An 18658-nucleotide genomic window follows, 5' to 3' on the forward strand; every position below is an offset into this window, starting at 1 on the left:
GTCTGTGTAAGTAAAAATTTAAAGGAGCCCAAGTTGACCTGGTAGAGAATATTCGCAGCCTGATATTGAAAAAACACCCTATAGTATTACCCAGGCTACATTGCACTGTAAAAATCTCGGCTTTTTCTTTAGAATACTTGCAAATAAGAGTAGGCCTGGCTAGAACAGTCACTGATCCATAACCAGAAGGCAACAAAATGTAGTCAAATGTTCCTATGCCCAAGAAAAGTCTGTGTGTGTATGAGGGAGAGGGTATTTGATTGAACCCTACAGATCCTGCAGTGAATGTGCTGTAATGAAACACAAATTATGCTGCCTTTGAGCAATAAACAGGAGGGCTGACACCTTAACTTGCCTGTTTCTGGGTGTATGCCTCTTTCTAGCAATTAACCATGATAGTTTTATTATGGTCCACGAAACAGCTAATCAGTAGGGTGGGATGCTAGTTACAGTCCACAGCCAGTCCTGTGTGCTTGCATAATACCCACAATTTTGCTCCCAGCTGTTCAGTTTAATCCATTTGTGGCTGTTTATGGCTCGCAGTCACAGAAATCTTCTATTTACAGCTCATTCATCATTCTTTACATTTTCACAAATCCAGGCCGAATGCTCTGAGGGTGAGAAACAAACCCAGACTTCCCCAGTTCCCTTTGCTATCTCAGCACATCAAACTTCCTTATTCTTCTGAAAGGTTCACAAAGCATATTTTGTTACACTCCAAATTTACATTAAACTGGTTTCACCTGACCCATGAGATTATGCTACTTGAAATTTAAAAGGCAAATATGTAACTCTAATTTCTTTTCCACTTTGCAGGGAGTTAGATGATTCTAAAGTGGTTGTCTCAGTTCTTTGAAAGTGGAGAAGGGTCGGTATTGATGAAAGTCAACCATCAGTTGTGAATATTGCCGTTAACACTAATAGAAAACTAGACTAGAGACTTAATAGCTGATAAGTGTGTCACCAATGTGGTATCAACTAGGTCTCTTAAAAATAGTCCAAGTTTAACTTTTTTTCTTTACAGATAGAATACTGTCACATCCCCATACCTATGTACATCATTAGTGACAACAAGTCATGAGAATGTTCAGATCCATGCCTTTTGAAGCCAGTGCTCTCAAAGCCTGCTTAGAAATTTTGATGAAACTTACAGAACAAAATTTGTCTTAATTAGGGGAAAAATGCAATTCTATGTCACCCAGGGGTCAACGTCCTCCAGCTAACGACCATCAGAAACACACCTGTTATTGAAGAAAATTAAATGTATTGATTCATTGCAATGAGGGGACAACATACCATGGGGGCCTGTGGGTGTATTTCAGTGAAAGGAACTTGTTACAATATTTGGGCCTGTGTTGAGTTACTCTGGGGAGGGTTTAAGTACCCATGGTTTTGCTCTGGATTAGGTTCTCTCAGGAAGCAGCAGTAATTCTATGATTGGAACTCAACAATTTTTGTGTGGGAGGCACAAGAAACGCAGTGGGACTAAAACTGTAATCGGTGAAGAAGTAGCAGTCACTCATATTCGTCAGGATAGGGCCATGTTTGGTCATTTTTGTAGTTTGGGAATTGTTCTTGTTTTTGGCCGTGCTCAGACATGATGACAAAGTGGTCTTGTTTTGCCTTGTTCTCTCATGGTCACGGAGTGACCTTATCTGATGTAGGTATTATGAGAAATTTTATGTTGAACAGAACACTCAGATCTACCTGTGAGTACCAGGACAGCAATAGGCAGACAGCAGTCAGGGGCCATGTTTTTCTTTCTCACAGGTTTTATGGAGGAAGGAGAACTGTCATGAAATCTCATAAGCGATGATAAAGTTTCCCAGTGCCATACACACACACACACACAAGCACCACAGTACCTGGTAACAAGCACAGCTCATGCTCCCTGCAAACTCCTGGTCTGTTTTCGTGGTCGCTGAAAAATTGACACAGATGTTTCCAGTTATCATAGCTTTGGTTTCTCGGGACTTGTTTCTGGCTGCTGCTATGAGCTTCCTTTTATTTGGTCTCTTGTAGAACTAAGCCAAAAGTAAAAAAATATAAAGAATAAAAAGGTACATATTAAAAAGCAGTCATATTTTGAAGTTAGGGTGATGAGTCTTTTCCCCCATACTTATTCTACTCCAAACAACTTCATGCTCTAAGTATTTTTAAACGAACACAACAATCTTTACTAAATGTACAGCCATGAGGAGGATATAGACACATAAAAGTAAGCATTCCAGGGGAAAATACTGAAGAAAACCATTTTCCACACTGGGTGCATCCATCCCAGGATTCTAGTACATAAACCTAAGGGCCATTTGAAAAGAAAATTTCCAATCTTCCCTGACATTGTCTCTTTATTCAATAAATATTTATTGAATACCTAATACACAAAGAGTAGACTCCATTTCCATCAGTATGAAAGAATGCATAATCTCAAAAGTGCTTTTCTTTCAAAACACCTACATTGTGGATAAACTACAACAAATATAAAGCTAAATGCACTGCTGAGCTTGTGAGAAATAAGGGAAATCCCTAAGGGGTGGGGGCAGGGAGAGACAGACAGTGAGATAAGAGAGAGACAGAGAAGCAGAATACAGAGTTCTAAGCAAAAGCAAAAACCAGCATTGGATTATGGGCTGTGCAGGTACGGGAAACCCAGATTTGGGGAATCAACATATACCTTAGGTAACAGAGATGATGCCTTGGCCCAGAATAAGAGCAAATCGTGCACCTAAACTGAAACCTCTGCTGGAGTCCAGAAGGAGATCACACCGTTAGTGAACACCAGAAGAAAATCTGCCTAATGGCAATAGGAGCCCAGGGGAAGACCTGCCTCGCTCTCCTGTAGCTTCAGGTATGGATAAACGGCCTCTCCTGAGATTAGTAACAATGGGCCTTCCCTCAGTTATAGCTGTGGTTTATATTTATACTATCTTCAGGAAATCCCAAAGCAAGTAGTTAAGTTAAAGAGATCTCAGGTTGGTAACAACTCTTGACACCTGGAAGAAGCAACCTCCCTTTTTTCTGGAGGAAAGCAGCTAATATAGACCTTCAAAACTCACACGAAGTAAATTCAGCCGGAGCCAAACCATGCTCAGAATTAGTAGAAACAAGAAAAGGTTTTACTCACTCAAAGATTTCAGATATCAAAATTTTATGATACACAGTAAAAATGAGCAGATTTGAAAAGAAACAATTTAGAATATCTAGAACCAAAAATGTGATTGGAATAAAACTCAGTAGATGAGTTAAACAGATTAGGTAAAGCTGAAGAGAATAAGTGGAAGATTAAACACAAATAAATACCCAGAATAAAATATAGAGAGATTAAATATAGAAAACAGGAAACAGAAATTCAGAGATATAGAGGATATGGTGAAAACGCTTTCCATATGTCTAATTGAAGTTCTAGAAAGAGAGAATTAAGACAATTGTGGAAGCAACATTCAAAGAGATAACAGCTGAGAAGATTACAGAATTAATAAAAGACATGCATCCTCTTTGAGAAGTGTGATGTATCTCAAACACTTAGACACATTGTGATGGAACTGTAAAACATCAAAGATAGACAAAAAGATCTTAAATGCAGCCCTAGGGAAGAGATAAGTAACTTACAAAGACGTTTTTACTGAGAATAGGCTTCTCCACAGCAACAAGAAACACCAGAAGACAATGAAACTATCTTCAAAGTGCCAAGGAAAAGAAATCAATCTAGAATTGTGTTGGTATCAAAACCATCTAAGAATGAGAGGAAAATTTCAAACAAAAATTCTGTGTACCACTTACAAACGTTCAGTCAAGCAAAATTTAAAAGATATTCTTCAGGAAGAAAGCAAATTATCCCAGATATACAACTGAGTTACAAGAAATAATGGTGAATAAAGAAATTGGTAAACCAGGAGGGAAGATTTAAATAAGCATAGATAGTAAAAATAATAATTACCAATTATGAGGATTAAAAAATAGCAAACGGTAGACAGTACGTAAAGCTGATTGGGGTGATTAGAGTTCAAGTGTTGTAGATCTTTACATTGTTTGGTGGAGATTTCAAGACACAATGTTTAGAATTTGAAAATTTTATGGCAAATCACTAATATAGAAGAAATAGAGTGTATAATTGCCACATAAGTAGAAGGGACAGAATGGATTTAAAAAAAAAACCTCAATCAATCCAAAAGAAGGCGAAAAACAAAAAAAGAGGAGGAAACAAGCATTAGAAAAAGTAAGACAAATAAAAGACGTAAAATAAGATGATAAAAATTTATCTAAATTGATCAGTAATCACAATAAATATGTGGCTTACTACACACAATGCAACAAAACAAGGTATCTTATGAATTAATACAAAGTAGTGCCAAGAAACATTCTTGTTTTCCTCTAATATTCCAGATTTGATATTGAGATGTTTATCTAAGTCTCTGTTGAGACTGTTTCCTGACTTACTCACCTGTTGGGGTAATGAGTTCCATAAGCTTGCTCCCTGCTGTGTGAAGAAAGTTTGCCTTCTATTTATCCTGAAGTGACCTTTCAAAACTCAAGAGGGGCCCACTGAGGTCTAATGTTCTGGGAGTCACAAAACATTGCTTGAGTCCCCTTTCCAACTGTTTCATGATTCCGTAGACATCAATCCTATTACCTCGCAGCTTCCCCCTTTTCAGAGTGAGAAGGTCTTGTCTGCATGTTCTGTCCAGAAAGTTAGCTGCGCACTCCCACTTCATCTAGTTTTTGAAGCAGGGAAATAATCCAGATGCTGATTCCTTGATATAAAATTTAAATTCAGAAAATGAAGTGTTATTGATCTCAGAACAAATATTTTCCATTACAGAAGAGATTCTAGCCATCAAGTACGTAAATAAATAAAACACAATGAGACTAATTTCTTCCACAATTCCTTCTAGAAAATTATTTTCCGCCCTTTTTTGACTTAAGAAATCACTCAAGAAATACTTAAAAATATTTTTTGTTGTTTCTATGAAGGAATAAGGAAAATATTTTAGGTAAAAAAATAGTCCACGTTGATCAGTGTATTAGTATACATTTTAACATAAAATTAATTTCTAACATAATGTTTAATTATAGTCATAATTTAATAAGGAATGATAATTAAATTACTTTATGTAATATTAGCATAATATCAACCTATAAATTCCTAAATGATATACTGCTGTTTGGGGACCAAATGTTTACACAAAGGAAAGTTGAAATACCGCTAAATGTTATAGCATCAAAAATAGGCAACAACTGATTTTTTTGACCTGTAGCATTTTATATTTAAAGACAGAACTGGTTTATTTTTATAATTTTGTTGCTCTTTTTTCTAAATGACAACCTAAGCAACAAGGTTTTGGTATTTTATTCACCAGCTTTTCTCTCCCACATAATTGGCTGTACATATAGTCTTCATTCCCAAGGAAAGAAAGAGCAAAAGTAGATATAATTAATACTGTATTTCTTCTTTGTAACATTAATCTGCCTCTCAAGAAAAGTTTTAGTATACTGAAGAAGAATTTGATCAGAGGAGGGCAATTTATGAATCTAGTGAAAACACATCTTAAGATACATGCTGTATTAATATTTTTTCATTCTCTTTATTGACATGTTAAATTTTAACTTCTGTGTTCTTGATGCTTCCTGCCTTAAACTAACATTTTATTAAGTGTATAAAGTTCTGCAGATATATGATTAAGAATAGAAACAATTAAAACTGTAAAATGGTCATAACCATCTTGAAAATTGCAATGCTTGAGCTGAATGATTGCCAAAACAAAGACTAGGACCTGAGCATGCCTGTCTGATTATTTCTTATCACAAGACATGCTCACTCAGTGTATGCTAGATGCCTCTGAAATTGATGTATATTAAGGGGAAATATTTTTAAACATTTCCCCTTAATGTTTTTTTGTTAATTAGATATTGAGACAGATGCCACTTGTTACTGCTTTTAACAAAACTGATACTTACCTGGAACACATTGCGAAACATGGGAATTCAAGACCAGAAGTTGCAAAACACTGCCCTAGTCTATAACTGGCTTAAATGCAATTTAGAGTATATTAATTTGATTATTCTTTCAGTTAAGCTTCACTTAGAAAAGTTCATAGCTGAAAATGCATGCTTATTGATGTGAAAGAAAGAAATGAAAAATGAGCTCAAGCCAAATTGAATTATAAAGACAATTTACAATGGAAGGGTTTGGAGGGAGGCTAAGCAAGGTGTGGCCATGATATACCGAGACTAATTTTGAGCAAACAGGAATGGGATCCCTTCCAAAGTGCTTAGATTGGGAGGCTATAGCTCATTCCAAAGATGTCATTCAAAAGCTGTATTAAAAACACGCTTAGTGAAGAGACTTCAGCATCATTTTATAAGCATACAAGAAAAGTCTTTTTTTGACTCACAGGTGGCATTTATTCAGTTTAATCATACATATTATTCATAAAGTTCGTATTTAAGTAGCCTTTATGTATTTCAAAAATTTAAAAATATCCTTAAAGAATAAAGCTTTGTAACAAAGGGGGAGATTAAAATGAGTCACAGTGCCAGAAGGCAATTCCCAAGACTGAGTTTCAGCAATGTTGAGAGCTCTGGCAGCCTCATTATAACAAGAGTTAGTACTGCAAAGCATTCATGTAAACGACAATAGCATTCAGTGGGTTATGCCAGCTTCAGTATTTTTTAATTAAATCAAACTAGTTATTCATTTATGGTCATATCTCGTATGAGGTGGAGCCATCACTTTTATGTTGCCTCATCTTGTTAGATTCTAAGCATATACTTCTTGTGGCTAGGCAGGGAATTCTAGCTCTCCTAAATTTGGAAATTGTCTTCACATCTCCTCTAATTAAAGCTGTCCAGCTTCTCTAGTTAAGGCTGATTCTTTAAAACATTGTATGGAATAAAAATGTGTCTTCTATACCTTCCTATCTCTCTTTCAGTGCTACTCTCTGCTATAACCAGGTCTGTCAAATACTCAGGGTCTTCATTTGGTCCTGGCTTTCCCAGGAGGTGTGTCACACAGATCTGCCATCCAGCCTGGCATTAGTTACTCAAAGGAAAAAATAAAGGAATCAAGTTCCATATCTTTGGCAACTACATAAAACATTTCCTCCTGCAGTCGGAAAGGAAACCATCTTCAGGCTTCACGGAATGGGGACTTATCTACCCAGGCCCAGGCCTCTGCATAGTAACGGTTTCAGATAACAATCTGGCAAGTAAATACAACTGAAAACAAATCTGAGATTGTCCAGTTGCTATAAATGTACTTCATACAGAGATTATTAATAAAAAGAGTGTAGCCTACTTTTCAAAGAAGTTACCTATAAGTCAGAGTAATACTAAGATGAAGGATGGCCCTTGCAGCTAGGATATCACACTGTTCTTTATATGCAAAGACCTGACGCAGTGTTTGATGCATAGTAGGCATTTAATACATGGTAGCTAAAAATCTCTAAGCTGCCTGACTCTCAAGGTGATGGAACCCAAGATCTTCTAATCATCTACAGTAATGTCAGTCTTTCTCTTTCTCTGTCTCTTCTCTTTCATACGCACACCACAGCAAGGATAAGGGAGGAAAAAGGAGAGTCAAAGAGGTCAGGAGACCATAAATTTGTATATGAATGCATGTGAACAGTGTAATGTATCCATCTTCTCTATCCATAAATTCAGTTTTGAACTTTAGCAACCTCTCCTCACAAGGGATTCCTATGCTCTTTAAAAGGAAAAATCTCTAATATGGTTTTGGCTTTTCTCTTAGCAATAGGGAAAAAAGAAAGAGAATGGGAAGAAAGAAATGTAATAAATGAAGAATCAAAGTAGCAGGAACTTTAAAAATGAAAGCATGTTGTGGCAGGAAGAGCATAGGACTGGATGTCAGGAGACACGGGGTATATTCCAACTGCTGTCACTCACTAGTTATACAACTTTGCTTAAGTCATTAAACCTTTTTCCGAGCCTACATTTCCTCATTTTTAAACAAAGGAAAAAGTCTCTGTCAAGCATACTTCTCTGGATTATGCTGAGGATCAAGTGAAATAAGGGATAGGAAAGTGGTTGACCAAATATAAAGTGCAGTGAAGGAAAGTGGTTAACACAATTATGCGTTTTAAAGTGTCCCTTAAACATTATTGACTAACACTTGATTGATAAGGACATAAAAGGTGCGGAGCAGAAGTTGATGACTCAGGAAATAGGACGTATACAGTAACAACATGGGGAAATGAGGCTTGATTAACCAGCTAGATTGTAACTGCCACAACTACCAAATATCTTTTTTTTTTTTAACAATGCACCTCCAGCATCCATGATCTCCTCAGAAACCCCCAAATTCCAGCAGCTTGCAGCTTAAGAACTCAATTCAGTTATTGAGTTATTGCTGTATTGGCACACAGCACCTTTAAATTCTCTTCTATGTTCAAGAACTATAATCTGCATTTAGAAAAATCTGTCTCTGCTTTTACTGCAGTAAATATAACATAAAATTTTACCATACATTTATGGGAGCCATCCTTTAGCTAGCATAGGTTATCTTTGATAAATTAGAACCTGTCCTTAGAAGAGAGAGGTTTTTAGTCACAACCCATGTAATGAAAAAGAATCAGAGACACCACAGGGCACTAATTGTGTCATGAAAGGGTCACTATTTCTCCTCAGGGTCACCATGAGCTGAGGCACAGCAGTAAAATGCTTGAGGGACCTGGCTGATCTCATCACAACCGAATGGTAGTTTGCTCCTCAGTTTGTCGTTTCTTGTTTTTTCTATGTTTTAACTTGGTGCTTTGTTGATACCATATTGCCACTTTCTTCTGTTTCAATTCCCCTTGCCAATTTCATATGCCATTATCCTCTTTTATGAGAAACTCCTTTTTTGAGAAGCTGGCTTTTAATCACCTCGCCGTTCTTATGCCTCCTTTCTGACATGTGAAATGCCAGCTATCAATTCACCTTCATTCGTTTCTGCAGTTTCTCCTTTTTGCCTTAGCTGCTTATTTTCTCTGCCATCTCCCATTCTTATTTACATGGGATTTCCCTTTCTCTTTCACTAAGTGTTGCATTCCTTTATTTCAGTGACCTCAGGAAGCCGTGATCCTGACCCTCATGATTGTGAGCTATTTATTCCTTTTTTAATATAAATAATTTTGGAAGTTTAGCAGGAGGTCTTTTCCCTCAAGTTGTTCACTTCTTTAAAAGGGGCTGAAGTTTAAAAGAGCCTAATGTCTGAGTATTTTACAAATGGTCATCCCAAATAATACAGGAAAAAGTCTTAGTTCAAGAATTAGTTGGATAATGCAAGTTTGAGCCAAAAGAGAGTTGTTATCATCTGGAGATTCAATACAAAGCATACTGGATTTCCAAAGAATGTTGAATTTTTTACAGTTATCCATGGTTCCAATTTTAGCCTTAACATCATTACTGAACATACTTAGATTTGACTATATGTTGCTTCCCAAATGGCTCCTCCAATTGAAGAAGCAGTCAATCTTGGTGCTATCCACAGATGTAACACAAAACCTCTGCCACCTAAATATCATGTATTCTCTGCTTTTACTTTCAGTTCTCTGACAATTTTGTATTGTTTTTCAAATATCCAGGTCTTATTTTGGCCACATGAGATAAACTTTTGCCATTGACCTGCTTAGCTAATGATGCACTTTAACTAAAGACCTAAGATTCACCTTTAAGAAATCTTTGTATCATTTAATAAAATATCCAATAAGCTATTGAGCCCCATGAAGGTAGCCATTGAGAATCATCATCCTTCACTCACAATTTGACAGTCCTAGAGGAACTGTGCTAACACCTTGATGGGCTTGCTTTCATTTATATAATAGCTGTTTGGAGAATCATTTCTTACTTCAAAATTAGTATGACATTTTTATGGTAATTGCACCTAAACCACATGATAGCATAACCCAGACAAATCCCAATTGATGGACATTCTACAAAATACCTGACCAGTACTCCTCAAAACTGTCAAGATCATAAAACCAAGGAAAGTCTGAGAAACTGTCACAGCCAAGAGAAGCCCAAGGATACATGACAACTAAATTTTATGTGGTACCCTGGGTAGTGTCCTAGAATAGGAAAAGGAAATTAGATTAAAATGAAAGAAATTGGAATACAGCATGGACTTTGGTTAATAATAATTTATCAACTTTGGTTCATTAATTGTGACATATCTATCATATTAACTTAAGATGTTAACAAGAGATGATAGTTGATGTGGGGTATATAGGAACTTACTGTAGTGTCTTTATAATTTTTCTGTAAATCTAAAAACTATTCTAAACATTTTGAAATATATTTATTAAAAAAATACAATGTTAGCAGACAATCAGAGATAAACAGGCACAAAAGAGATATTACAATATGAGAGAGAAACAGCACAAACAACAGATGGAAGAGGAGCTCCACAAAACTTATGGAAAGTAAGATTAAAAGGTATAACACAAATATGCTTAATATTCTTATGTAGATAAACACGTAAGTTGAAAATTTTAGCAATGAACATGACACTACAAAAATAACTCAACATTATTATTAATTATAGTCACCATGCTGTACATTGAGCCTCCAGGACTTATTCATCTCATAACTAAAAGTCTGTACCCTTTAATTAATATCTCCCATTTTGCCTGACCACCCCAGACTCTGGTAACCACTGTTCTACTCTCTGTTACTATGAAATTTGCTAAGAGAGTGGATCTCAAGTGTTCTCACTACACACACTCACAAATGGCAACTATGTGAGGTGATGGATTTGTTAATTAGTTTGATTGTGGTAATCATTTCAGTGTATATCTACATCAAAACATCACATCGTACACCAAATACATGCAATTTTTATTTGTCAACAACAAATTAATTAATTTAAATAAATGAAAGTTTGACAAAGAATCAAATAGGAATTCCAAAACTGAATAGTTCAACAATGAAACTCAGGAATGCAATAGATGAGCTTAACAGCTGAAAAGAAACTAATGAAATGGAAAATATATCAGACAAAAACCAATCCAAGATGAGGTAAATTGAAAGAAAGAATCGAAAATAAATAAGAGAAGTAAGGGATATAAAGGATACAGCAAGGAAAGCTAACATATGTGAAAGCTGAATCTCAGAAAGAAAAGCCAAAAAGATGGGTTAAGCAGAAGAAAAAAATTCTGTGAAGTTGAAGACAGGACATTTGAAACTATCTGGTCAGAGGAAAATAAAGAATAAAGAATGAAAAACAGTGAGGAAAGCCTACATGAATTATGAGATACCATTAAAATAAGCAAACTGTGCTTTATTGGAGTCCCAGAAGGAGCACAGAGGGAGAAAGAGGCAAAAAGTATATTTAAAGAGACAATGGCTGAGAACTTCCAAAACGTGGGGAGAGATTTGGACATCTAAGTTCATGGAGCCCATAGATCACTGAAAAGTTTCAACCTAAAAAGATCTTCTCCAAGAGACATTAAAATAAAACTGTCTAAAAACACAGAGAAAGAGAGAATTTTAAAAGCAGCAACAGAAACAAAATCCTCACATACAAGGAAACCTCCATAAGGCTATTGATGGATTTCTCAGCAGAGACCTTGTAGGCCAGGAGACAGTGGGATAATATATTCAAAGTGCTGAAACTGCGAACCAGGAATACGTTACCTGACAAAGTTGTCCTTCAGAAATGAAGGTGGATAAAGAATTCCCCAGACAAACAAAAGCTGAGGGAGTTCATCACCACTAGACCTGCCTTACCAGAAATGGTGAAAGGAGTTCTGCAAACTGACATGAAAGGACACTAATTGGTAACATGAAAAAACATAAAAAACATACTGGTAAATATAAGTATACAGTCAAATTCAGAATACTCTAATACTGTAATGTGGTGGTGTATGAATCACTTAAGTCTAGTATAAAGGTTAAAGGACAAAAGTATTAAAAACAACTATGATTAAAATAATGTGTTATGGATACACAATATTAAAACATGTAAACAGTGACATCAAAAACATAAAATGTCAAGGGGAAGCAAAAAGGTAGAGCTTGTGTATGTGATTGAAGTTGTTATCAGCTTAAAATAGACTATATATACATATATATGTATATGTGATGTTTTATGTAAGCCTATGGTAACTGCAAAGCAAAAACCTACAGAAGATACAAAAAAAGATAAAGAGAAGGGCTGGCTCAGTGCCGTAGAGGTTAAGTTTGCATGCTCCACTTCAGTGGCCCAGGGTTCACAGGTTCAGATCCTGGGCGTGGACCTAGCACTGCTCATCAAGCCATGCTGTGGTGGCATCCCACATAAAGTAGAGGAAGATTGGCAGGGATGTTCTCAGCGACAATCTTCCTCAAGCAAAAATGGGAAGACTGGCAACAGATGCTAGCTGTCTTCCTCACAAAAAATAATAATAATAAAAAGATAAAAAGAAGGGGATCAAAGCATACCACTGTGGAAAATCATCAATTCACAAAGGAAGAAAGCAAGAGAGAAATAAAGGAACAAAATAACTACAAAACAGCCATAAAATAATTAATAAATTATTAATTTACATTTACATTAGTGATTTACATATCAATAATTACTTTAAATGTAAATGAATTAAATTCTTCAGTGAGAAGGCATAGAGTGGCTGAATGGATTAAAAAAAACAAGACCCAACTATGCTGCCTACAAGTGATTCACTTCAACTTTAAAGACACACATAGGCTTCAAGTGAAGGGATGGAAAAGATACTCCATGCAAGTAGAAACCAAGAGAGAACAATGATAGCTATACTTATATGAGAGAAAATAAACTTTAAATCAAAAACTGTAACAAGAGCAAAAGAAGGTCATTATATAGTGATAAATGGGTCAATTAATCAAGAGAATTTAACAATTGTAAATATATATGCACCCAAACTTGGAGCACCTAAAAAAATTAAGTAAATATATTAAGTAAATTCTAACAGATCTGAAGGGAGAAATAGACAACAATAAAATAATAGTATGAGTCTTCAATATTCCTTGTTCAACACTAGATAGATCATCCAGACAGAAAATCAGTAAAGAAATATTGGACTAGAACTATAGTTTAAACTAAATGAGCCTAACAGACATCTACAGAACATTCTGTACAACAGTAGCAGAATACACATTCTTCTCAAGTGCACACAGAACACTCTCCAGGACAGAACGTATGTTAAGTCACAAAACAAATCATAGCAAATTTAAGAAGACTGAAATCATATCAAGTATCTTTTCTCACCAAAATGGTATAAAACCAAAAACAGGGAGAAAATTGCAAAATTCACAAATACGTGGAAATTAAACAACATACCTGAAAAAAAAAACCAAGGATAAAAAATGAAATCAAAACAGAAATCAAAAAATATCACAAAACAAAGAAAAATAGAAATATGATATACCAAAACATATGGGATGCAGCAAAAACAGTTCTAAGAGAAAATTTTATTGAGACAAACACCTACATTAAGAAAAAAGAAATATCTCAAATAAATAACCTAATTACACAGTAAACAACTAGAAAAAGAAGAACAAACTATGCCCAAAGTTAGTAAAAAGAAGGAAATAAAAGATCAGAGTATAAATAAATGAAATAGAAACCAGAAAAACCATAGAAAAAGTCAGTGAAACTAAGAACTTATTTTTTGAAAGGATAAACAAAATTGACAAACCTTTAGCTAGACTGGGAAACAAAAAGAGAAAACTCAAATAAATAAAATCAGAAATAAAAGAGGAGGGGCCAGCCTGGTGGCGTAGTGGTTAAGTTTGCTTGTTCCACTTTGGCGGACCGGGGATCACTGGTTCAGATCCCAGGCACAGATTTATGCACCACTTATCAAGCCATGCTGTGGCAGGCATCCCACATATAAAGTAGAGGAAGATGGGCACAGACGTTAGCTCAGGGCCAATCTTCCTCAGCAAAAAGAGGAGGCTTGGCGGCAGATGTTAGCTCAGGGCTAATCTTCAAAAAAAAAAAAAACTGATAGAACTAATAAACAAATTCAGTAAAGTTGTAAGATACAAAATAAACATATAAAATTCAGTTGTGTTTCTATACACTAAAAAAAAAACCAGCTGAAAACGAAATATAGAAAACAATCCCATTTAAAATAGCATAAAGAAATAAAATACTTAGGAATGAATTAAACCAAGAAGGTGAAAGATCTGTACACTGAAAAGTATAAGACATTGATGAAAGAAACTAAAGAAGATACAAATAAATGGAAAGATATCCCATCTTCATGAATCAGAATTAATAAGGTTAAAATGTCCATACTACCCAAAGCTATCTATAGATTCAATGCAATCCCTATGAAAATTACAAACTCATTTCCCATGGAAATAGATAAAAAACAATCCTATAATTCATAGAGAACCACACAGACCATGGAGAGCCAAAATAATCTTGAGGAAGAACAAACCTGGAGGCATTACGCTTCCTGATTCCAAAATATATTACAAATCTATAGTAATCAAAGAATATGGTACTAACCAAAAAACAAACACATAGACCAATGGAACAGAACAGAGGGTCTATAAATTAACCCATGCATATACAGTCAACTAATCTTTGACAAGAGAGCCAAGATTGCTGAATAGAGAAAGGTTAGTCTCTTCAGTAAATGGTGCTGTAAAAGCTGGGTATTCACAATGAAAAGAATGAAATTGGACCTCTATCTTACACCACTCACAAAAATTAACTCAAATGGATTAAAGATTTAAATGTAAGACCTGAAACTGTAAAACTCTTAGAAAAAATCATAGGGAAAAACTCCTTGACATTGGTTTTGGTATTGATTTTTTTTTTGGCTATAACACCAAATACACAAGCAACAAAAGCAAAAATAAACAAATGGGACTATATCAAACCAAAACGCCTCCCAAAGGAAAAGAAACAACCAACAAAATGAATAGGAAATCTACAGAATGGGAGAAAATATTTGCAAACTACTTATCTAAGAGAGTAATATCCAAAATATATGAGAAACTCATACAACTCAATAGCAAAAAATGAATAATCCAACTTAAAAATGGGAAAAGGACATGGATAAATACTTTTCCAAAGAAGACATACAAGTGGTCAGCAGGGACACGAAAAGGTGCTCAATATCACTAATCATCAGGGAAACGTAAATCAAAGGCACAATAAGATATCATCTCACACCTTTTAGGATGGCTATTCTCAAAATGACAAGAGATAACAAGTGCTGGCGACTATGTGGAGAAAAGGGAACTCTTGTGCACTGTTGGTAGGAATGTAAATTTTATAGCCACTATGGAAAACAATATGGATATACCTCAAAAAATTAAAAATAGAAATATCATTTGACCCATCAATCCCTCTTCTGGGAATATATCTACAAGAAATGAAATCACCATCTCAAAGAGATGAAGAGATATCTGCACACCATGTTCATTGCAGCATTATTCACAATAGCCAAGACATGGAAACAATCTAAGTGTCCATTGACAAATGAATGGATAAAGAAAATGTGGTATATAAATATAATGAAATATTTTTCAGCCATATAAAAAGAGAGAAATTCTGCCATTTGTGAAAATATAGATGAACCTTGAGGGTATTATGCTAAGTGAAATAATTCAGACAAAGACAAATACTGTATGATCTCACTTATGTGTGAAACTTAAAACAGCCAAACTTAGAGAAACAAAGGTTATATTGGTCATTACTAGGTACTAGGGCTTGGGGGAAATGAAGAGATGTTGGTCAAAGGGTACAAATTCCAATTATAAGATGAATAAGTTTGGGGAATCTAATGTATAGCATGGTTAATAATTAACAATACTGTATTGTATAATTGGAAGTTGTTAATAGAGTAGTTCTTAAAAGTTCCTACCACAAAAAAAAATGGTAATTATGTGAAGTCATGGAGGTGTTAACTAACCTTATTGTGGTAATCATTTTTCAATATACACGTTTATCAAATGGTCACATTCTGTTGTACACCCTACCCAATATTATACGTCAATTATATCTCCATAAAGCTGGGTGAGAGGAGAAAACTGTCAATATTTGAGTGTATCTAGAAAAATATTAATTTAATAAAAAATAATAATATGTAATTGATTTTTACATACGCATATATTTATATATGTATTTAAAATTAAAATACATGGCAATAATAGCATATTAGTGAGGAATAGAGAAAATGGAGTTAAACTATTTCGAGATTCTTGAATTTTCTTGGAGGAGGGTAATATTACCAATTAATTAAAACTTTAATAAGTTGATATGCCAAAAGAATAAAATATCTAGGAATAAACAATTAAAAAGTGAACTACTTATATATGAATACTAAAATTCATTGATGAAAGAATTAAATAAGGCTCAACAAATGGAAAGACATCCCATGTTAGTGGACTGGAAGACATTATTACTAAAATCTCCACTCTACCGAAAGTGATCTACAGATTCAGTGCAACCACTATCAAAATACCAATGGCATTTTTTACAGACATAGAAAAAACCATTCTAAAGTTTATATGGAAGAACAAAAGACCACAAAGCCAAATCTATCTTGAGAAAGAAGAACTAAGCTGAGGGCATCACACTTCCTGATTTCAAAACATATGACAAAGCTACGGTAATCAAAACAGTACGGTACTGACATGAAAACAGACATATAGACCAATGGAACAGAATTGAGAGCCCAGAAATAAATCCATGCAAATATAGCCAATTGATTTTTGACAATGGTGCCTAGAATACACAATGAGAAAAGGATAGTTTCTTCAACAAACGGTATTGAGAAAACTGGATATCCACATGCAAAAGAATGAAACTGGACCTTTATCTCACACCACACACAAAAATCAACTCAAAATGGATTAAAAAGTTAAATACAAGCCCCCAAACTGTAAAACTCCCAGAAGAAAACATAGAGGAAAGCTTCATGACATTGGTTTTGGCAATGATTTCATAGATAGGACACAAAAAGCAAAGCCAACAAAAACAAAAACAAACAAGTGGAATTACACCAAACTGAAAAGCTTCTGCACAACAAAGGAAACAATCAACAGACTGAAAAGGCAACCTTTGGAATGGGAGAAAATATTTGCAAATCATACATCTGATAAAGGGTTAATTTCCAAAATACATAAGAAACTCAATAGCAAAAAAATCCCTAATAACCCAATTAAACAATGGGCTAAGGTCTTGAATAGACATTTCTCCATAGAAGACATAAAAATGGCCAACAGGTATATGAGAAAATGCTCTACATCACTAATGATCAGGAAAATGAAAATAAAAACCACAATGGGATATCACCTCAGACCTGTCAAGATGATGATTATCAAAAAGAAAAAAAACAAACTACAGAAGAAGTATTGGCAAGGGTGTGGAGAAATTGAAACCTTTGCTCACTGTTGGTGGGAATGCAAAAATAGTGCAGACACTATGGATAACAGTATGGAGGTTCTTCAAAAGATTAAAAATAGAACTACCATACAATCTGGCAATCCCACTTCTGGGTATTTAATTAAAATTAAAATTTAAATTATTTAAATTAAAATTGAAATCAGGATTTCAAAGAGATATCAGCACTCCGCTGTTCCTTACAGCACTATTCACAATAGCCAAGATATGGAAACAACCTAAATGTCCCTTGGCCGAGGAAAGGATAAAGAAAATGTGGTATACACATACAACAGAATACTACTCAGACTTAACAAAAAAGCAATTCTGCAATATGTGACAACATGGATGAACCTTGAAAGCATTAAGCTAAGTAAAATAACCCAGTCATGAAAAGGCAAATACTGTATGATTCCAGTTATATGAGGTATCTAAAATAGTCAAATTCATAGAATCAAAGAGCTGAATAGTTGCCAGGGACTAAAGCCGGGGATAAATGGGGAGTTACTAAACCCTATGCATAAGGTTTTAGCCAAGCAAGATGAATAATTTCTAGAGATCTGCTGTACAACATTATACTTATAGTCAATAATAATGTACACAAAAATTTGTAAGAGAGTAGATCTCATATTAATTGTTCTTACTTCAATAAATTAAAGTAAGTCAAGGATGGATGTTATAATTTCTAGTTTAATTACCAATAAGATAACAAAAGAACACATAAATACGTGGGGAAAAATAAAAATAAAAATTAATAGCTCAAACTACATTTAAAAAGGAAAGAAAATTTAAAATTGGACAGAGAAAACAAAAAGTCCATAGTAAGATAGCAGATTTAAACCCAAATATATCAGTTTTTACATTGACTTGTCAATGAACTCAACATTTCAGTTAAAAGAAAAAGACTCATAGACTGTATTAAAAAGTATATGCTGTGTACAAGAGGCATATCTAAAACATAAGGCTACAGAATAGTTGAAAGTAAAATGATTGGAAAAGGTATAGTATTCAAACAATAACCAATGTAGCTTTACTGACATCAGACACAATTGATGTTTATGCAGAAAGCATCATTAGAGATAGTAACAATAAGTGATATAACAAGTCTAAATGTATCACCTGGTAATACAGTCTTCAATCTACAAAGCAAAAGTGATAGAACTTGAGCAATTATCACATACGCACAAGCACAAAGCAGAAATCCAAATGGCCCACAAATGTTTGAAAAAGTGCTCAATCTCAATAGCAATCAAGGAAATGAAAATTAACATTGTAATGAAATACTGCTACACACCCACCAGG

At 34.6% G+C, this 18658-nt stretch overlaps 1 long non-coding RNA gene across 1 annotated transcript in view; it reads right to left on the reverse strand.

The window, feature by feature from the left end:
* The window catches only part of LOC123282718 (uncharacterized), a 440967-nt gene that overhangs the window by 374013 nt on the left and 48296 nt on the right, over positions 1-18658 (reverse strand). Inside the window, exons 2-3 of the long non-coding RNA XR_011499886.1 lie at positions 4442-4751; positions 1866-2024 (exon numbers count right to left, since the gene is read on the reverse strand). This is a non-coding gene — a long non-coding RNA (uncharacterized lncRNA). The remainder of the gene's footprint in view (positions 1-1865; positions 2025-4441; positions 4752-18658) is intronic.

This window comes from Equus asinus, chromosome X, assembly GCF_041296235.1.
Source record: "Equus asinus isolate D_3611 breed Donkey chromosome X, EquAss-T2T_v2, whole genome shotgun sequence".
NCBI lineage: Eukaryota > Metazoa > Chordata > Mammalia > Perissodactyla > Equidae > Equus > Equus asinus.